Source organism: Asparagus officinalis, chromosome 6, assembly GCF_001876935.1.
Source record: "Asparagus officinalis chromosome 6, Aspof.V1, whole genome shotgun sequence".
Lineage (NCBI taxonomy): Eukaryota > Viridiplantae > Streptophyta > Magnoliopsida > Asparagales > Asparagaceae > Asparagus > Asparagus officinalis.
Window position 1 is genome coordinate 53,413,153 of NC_033799.1, and position 6,569 is coordinate 53,419,721.

Consider the following 6,569-nt stretch of genomic DNA (forward strand, 5'->3'; position numbering starts at 1 on the left):
GATACACGTTGCTGTTTAGTCTTTTCACAGGAGAAAGACGAAGTCTACGTATTCAATATCGTAGCACTAAAAGAGTTAACTCTTTTAGCATAACGTCACATGCGGAACGGACTTAAAACAATCCGCATGCTAGCCCGACTCAAACGGTAGTCGGTAAAGGCGCATCAAACCCGTTGATGGCTGAGGATTTGCCAAAAATCCTATAAATATGCGAGTCATTGACGCATCAACTTTATGAGTTGGTCTCGTGACTCGAGCATCCAACGACCTTGGGATAAGATCCATGCTCCAATTCCTTAAGAGCTTAAACCGTGTGTACTCCAGCAGACGTACGAGTATAAACTGTGTCAAATGCCGAACAGTGCATCATAATGAAGCCTGGACGCCGGACAACGCGTCGCAATGAAGCTCAAACGCCAGACAACGCGTTATAGATGAAGATTCAACGCAGTCAATCGATGATAAGTTCTGTGTTGAAGCAGCAAACTCGAGCCAAAAAGTCAAGAAATCAAGAATCGACTTCAAGTTCAAATTCCAACAACGGTCAGACAATAAATGCAGCACCGGAACCCCTACAGGCATTCTACAAAGCACTGAATAGCCTGAAGGAATTGAAGGAATCCAGAACAGAAGTCATTCCAGAGTCCCGTTACACCGACTGAAGGTTGGGACAATCACATCCAAAGTATTCCAGACTCTTCTATAAAAGAATGAGACTGAAATACTTTGGAGGGGGTATCTGTAGGCGTATAAAATTGCCTATAGGTCCCTTAGCACAGCTCGACGCCGATTTAACAAACGGACCACCGGGCGACGTATCCAAACAAGACCGTTAGCTCGCCAACGCTGAAGCCAAGCTATACGCAACGGAGCAGGTTAACGAGGCGACAAATCGCACCCAAGCATTGGAATGCATCCACTCGCACGCGGAATCAAACCAATGTTTAGGTGAATCACCGAGTCATCTAAACAAGAGCGAACTCGGATGAATCACGATCAAATCAACATCAATTCCGGACTCAAATTCAGAAGTTGGTTTACTGCCATATCAGGAACCCGACTCACTGCCAAATCTGGAATCAAGTCAAAGAGTCGTTGCCAAGTCAATCAACCACACAAGAGAACCAGAACCGGAAACAAAGGACGAAACGGACAAACACCCGGGGACTCGGCCGAAACCGAACCACCCCAGGGTGGCTCGGCCCAAGCCGAGCCACCCTGAGGTGGCTCGGCCAAGGCCGAGCCACCCATGGGTGGCTAGGCTCAGAACTGTGCGCGGGCACAGTTCTGAGTGCCTATAAATAGGCCTTGTGCTCATTTGTTTCAGAGGTTGGAAATTTTGGAGAGAGGCGAAGCCCTGCTGGATTGAAGACTCAGATCTAAAAAAGATCACAACTTTGAAGGCTTGGAGACTTGGACTTTCAGATCCGGTGCTCGGCGATCACCAACGCCAAATAAGGCAGGAGTTCGAGAGGATTGGATTTGAGATCTACACGATCACACTCCGGATCTAAGCTTGGTTCTTAGATCCCGAGATTCGAGCGGTTGTTTCCTTGGTGAAACAATCCCTCCCGGCTATTATTCCCTTGGTGGAATATTACCCGTCATATCGTGTAGATCCGACCGGATCGAGATCACGCGGTGGTCCACGGCAAATAACCCCGGCGCAGGCAAAGAACCCACCAAAGCGAGCGACCGCAAAACAGGAGCTCGCGATTAGTTCGACAAATAAGGAAAATTGTAATCTTTACTTTGTTTTCTTTGATTTTTCATTGTAACCGGATCTTATAAAAAGACCGGATCTTTGTAACGCATAAAGTTGTTAACTGAGATAGCAATGATATCAACAATGAAGAAAGACACGATTTTTCCCGCGAACAACCCCCTGCATTGACGGGAGGGTTATTGGCATTGTGAGCTCCATCCCTATCCGTGTGCTCTTCTTCCTGAACAACCTGATTACGGTGACTTGGTTCACCTTGTTGGTTCCTGAATGCCTGGATTTGTTGCTCATGCATCTCTCTCATAGTCTGCAGGGCCATCTGCATCTCAAACTTGAAACTTTCTTTCTGTTTAGCCAAAGCGTCTTCAAGCATCTTGGCCATTTCTTCCGCGCTTATCATAAATGACTCGCGGGGTTGTCCTTCGCTGGACACTGTATTGTCCGATGCGACAGCAGAGCAGGAATCCGATTCTTCATCTTCCGAAGGCAATCTTGTCCGAACCCTACCATAAGTTCCTCGTGCGATGGCTCCGGACTGCAGACGGGTTACACGCCGAGATGCTTCCAGAAACGACTTGAGATCAATCTGTGTCAATGTCTCTTTGCTGGTCATGTTGGCGGTGACCCTCGGAAATTCTCCGTCTTTAACCACCGTTCTTCTTTGCCGGAAACGCCTATACCTTGGTTTTGGCGTTTCGGTGCCGAGCCTTTCGAACACTGAAATTCTCTCGGGGACTCCCTTGATGCAGTTGCATTGAGACAGTACTACCCGAATGAGCTTGGCACATGGGCACTGAGTTTCGAGCCCTTGAGGGCTTCTTTTTCTTGTTTTGTTCGTACCCCCAGCACGATAGTACAACTCGTCCATTTGATCGGAGTAACCTATCGCGTGTTGGCATGATTTCCCAGGTATAACGTTATCATCCTCGGATGACAACGTTTCCTTCTGAGAGCAAACTGCCTTATTTGGACTTCCGAGAGTCACTCGCCTCGAAACACGCCTTTGTAGACATGAATTCTCAGCGGGCTCCCGAACTTCGATGCGCAAGGTAGTGCGCTTGGGTGCCGTAAACTCTTTGTCATGTTGAGGGTTGTGTCGACCCCCAGCATGTTGATTAGTTCGGAGCCTCTTCATCGGGCCCGAGCGTTCATGGACTTCGTTGCGCTCGTCGGGAATTGGACCGAGGCGCTCCAAGATTGACCTCCTTCCTCGGGATGGTTCGGGAGGTTGAACTCGTTTTGAAGGCTGTAAAGGTCGATCCTCGGCCTGACTCACCACTTTGGACTTTGGCCTCCATATTTTGTGAGTTAGTGGTGATTTCTTGGCTACTCCATTCTGCCACCTTCTACGGGCTTCTTGAACTTGAGCTCGTGCTTGTGCTGAGAGTGCGCGGCGCTTCTGAATGCGATCCTCCAGCGTTGAACGGTTCCGTTTGACACGGATCCATTCGTTCGTTGGTGGCTTGGAGGAGTTGCCATTCATTGGTTGTTGAGGTCGTTCGCCTCTTCTGTTCTTCAGATCCGTGTTGTAACGGATCCCGTCCACAGATTCCATTGCCTTTGCGATTTGTTTCGCAAGGCGCTGACGTTGCCTTTGGCGGGCTCTCTTTGAGAGAGTCACTACGCCCTCGGCAACGGAAGATTCGGCCAGAGCAGATCTGACCTGGTTGGAAGGAGAGATCTCACCCGATGCAGCTTCGGCATCAAACGGGGCGAGATCTTCGTTGGCAGCTTCAACTTCTTCGTACCAACGAAGTTTTCTCTTGGAAGAGAGCTTTGGAGACTTGGACTTGCGAGGGGAGGTGGATTCGGACGAGGATGACAGATACTCCTCGAACTTTTGTTGGTCGAATTCGTACTGAATGTAGGGACAATCATATCCAAAGTATCCCAGACTCTTCTATAAAAGAACGAGACTGAAATACTTTGGAGGGGGTATCTGTAGGCATATAAAATTGCTTATAGGTCCCCTAGCATAGCTCGGCACAAACCGACGAGCCAACAAGGCGACGAGATCGACGAATAGCCCTAGGTCAATGCCAGTCAACGCGTTTGTAGGCATATAAAATTGCTTATAGGTCCCTTAGCTTAGCTCGGCACAAACCGACGAGCCAACAAGGCGACGAGATCGACGAATCGCACGGAAGCGACGGAATGAATCCACCCGCGTGCAGAATCAAGCTCATGAGTTGAGGAATCAACGAGCCATCCAACCAAGGGGAAACTCGGACGAATCACGATCGAATCAAGATCAATTTCGGACTCGAACTCAGAAGCGGATTTACTGCCAAATCAGGAATCCAACTTACTGCCAAATCAGAGTCTCAGATCAACCGAAACACGGACAAACGAGACAACGGAAAACGACTCGAAAAAGTCGGAAAACACCGCCCGCGGGGGCTCGGCCAAAGCCGAGCCACCTCAAGGCGGCTCGGCCTTAGCCGAGCCACCTTGAGGTGGCTCGGTGGCCTGGCCCGAGGTGGCCGACAGTGGCCAGAGGTGGCCGACAATTCTCTTTTTGCAGCCACTGTCGAGAGCCTATAAATAGGCCTAGAGATGTTCATTTTCAGAGGTCGAACTTTCAAGAGCCGAAACTCTGCCGGATTGAAGAGTGAACTCGGAGCTTGAAGACCAGAAGACTTGCACCATTCAGATCTGATCCTCGGCGACCATCCACGTCAGAAAAGGCAGGATCTCGAGAAAACTCTGCCGGATTGAAGAGCAAACTCGGAGCTTTAAAGACCAGAAGACTTTCACATTCAGATCTGATCCTCGGCGACCATCCACGTCAGAAAAGGCAGGATCTCGAGAGGAAGAAAGAACAGATCTGAGATCTACACGGGGCTACACTCCAGATCTAAGCTTGGTCTTAGATCTCGAGAGGCTCGGCCATGAGCCGAGCCACCCCAAGGTGGCTAGGCACAGTGTCGGCCACCCCGAGGTGGCCGACAGTGGCCCGAGGTGGCCGACAGTGGCCAGAGGTGGCCGACAATTCCCTTTTTGCAGCCACTGTCCTGAGAGCCTATAAATAGGCCTAGAGATGTTCATTTTCGGAGGTCGAACTTTCAAGAGCCGAAACTCTGCCGGATTGAAGAGTGAACTCGGAGCTTGAAGACCAGAAGACTTGCACCATTCAGATCTGATCCTCGGCGACCATCCACGTCAGAAAAGGCAGGATCTCGAGAGGAAGAAAGAACAGATCTGAGATCTACACGAGGCTACACTCCAGATCTAAGCTTGGTCTTAGATCTCGAGATCCGAGCGATTATTCCCTTGGTGGATTAATCCCTCCCGGCTATTATTCCCTTCGTGGAATAATACCCGCATACTCGTGTAGATCCGACTGGATCTAGATCGCGCGGTGGTCCACGGATTAACCCCGGCGCAGGCAAAGAACCCACCAAAGCGAGCGACCGCAAAACAGGAGCTCGTGATTTGTTCACAGAGGAGAGTTGTAATTTTTCTTTATTTTTTTTGATTTAGTTGTAACCGGATCTATAAAAGACCGGATCTTTTGTAACTCGAAAAGTTGTAACTCAAGATGACAATTATCTCATTAATGAAGAAAGCAACGGTTTTCCACGCGAACAATCTCCTTTTCTTTATTTTCTAGAGTGAATTTATATTAAGTTTGCCTGTTGACATTTTTTTGAACTATTTCTAATGTTGTTAACAGCTTCCGAAGATTATGGAGTTAGTGGGTCTCAGATACGCATGTAAGTATAAACTTAATTTCATATTTGCGCACATGTATTTCTTATTAGAATTCATCAATGTTCGGATACTTTTACCACAGCCACCAAAGTAAAAGCATGGTAACAATACCCACATTGTCTCAGCTCAAGCTTCCAAACTATTAAAAGCTAGGTATCACACATAAAAAATTAATAAACAAAAGTTAATTTTAATTATCCATCATGTACTTGGGTTGTTGTGCAGCGTCTCAGTGATTGTCTGTCGTTGAAGGAGATTCTTCCCGAGTCGATATATTTAGCTATCTTTAAGTTGGCGTTTGACGAGCATAAAGTTCATGATGGTGGAGAGGTATATATGACGTGACATATATGTATTTATTATGATATTTTTGGTATATATATCTTACGTGGAGTGATAATCTTTTCAGGTTAGAGGAGGTACTCCCGTAGGGAGCAGTAGTACGATACGACGTTCTAATGCAGACGACGTTGATAACAGGGATGCCGACAACGACGATGATGAGGAGTGAGTGAGACTTGTGTTAAGACATATTATGACTTTTGAATTTTACCTATATGTAATATATTTGTGATTTTATTGCATAGTGAATGAATATTATTTGAGCATGCCCTATATGTAATATATTTGTGATTTTATTGCATAGTGAATGAATATTATTTGAGCATGCGAGATGTATTATGATTGTGATTATACGATGAGTATTGTTCGATATTGTGGATTGACTGATAAAATTGGATGAGGATTCATTTGGAATGTGAATGTATATCATGGTTGATTTTATGATATATTATTAAATATTATCATTGGATTGATGTCACTATAGGCTATATGTGTATTCTCGTATGGGAGGCTACTAGAAAAGTAAAAAAAAAAGTTTTACGTAAATATATACATTGGCGACAGATTTAAACATTGGCGACAGATCTCCCATCTCCAATGTTTAAACATTAGCAACGGATTTCCCCGTCGTCAATGTTTATTGGTGATGGGAACCACCCGTTGCTAAAGAAATCCGTCGCCAGTAGTTGTCCGTCGGGAATAAGTATTGGCGATGAAGAAACCCATCGCTAATACTTATTGGCTACGGATTTATTGACGACGGATCCATTTCCGTAACCAATATGTATTG

General features: G+C 46.6%; 1 long non-coding RNA gene across 1 annotated transcript; it reads left to right on the plus strand.

Annotated features, from left to right (window-relative positions):
- On the plus strand, window positions 5,398-6,036 carry LOC109845588. The gene is made up of 3 exons (XR_002248428.1): window positions 5,398-5,439; window positions 5,663-5,767; window positions 5,847-6,036. It is a non-coding gene; the product is annotated as an uncharacterized LOC109845588 (long non-coding RNA).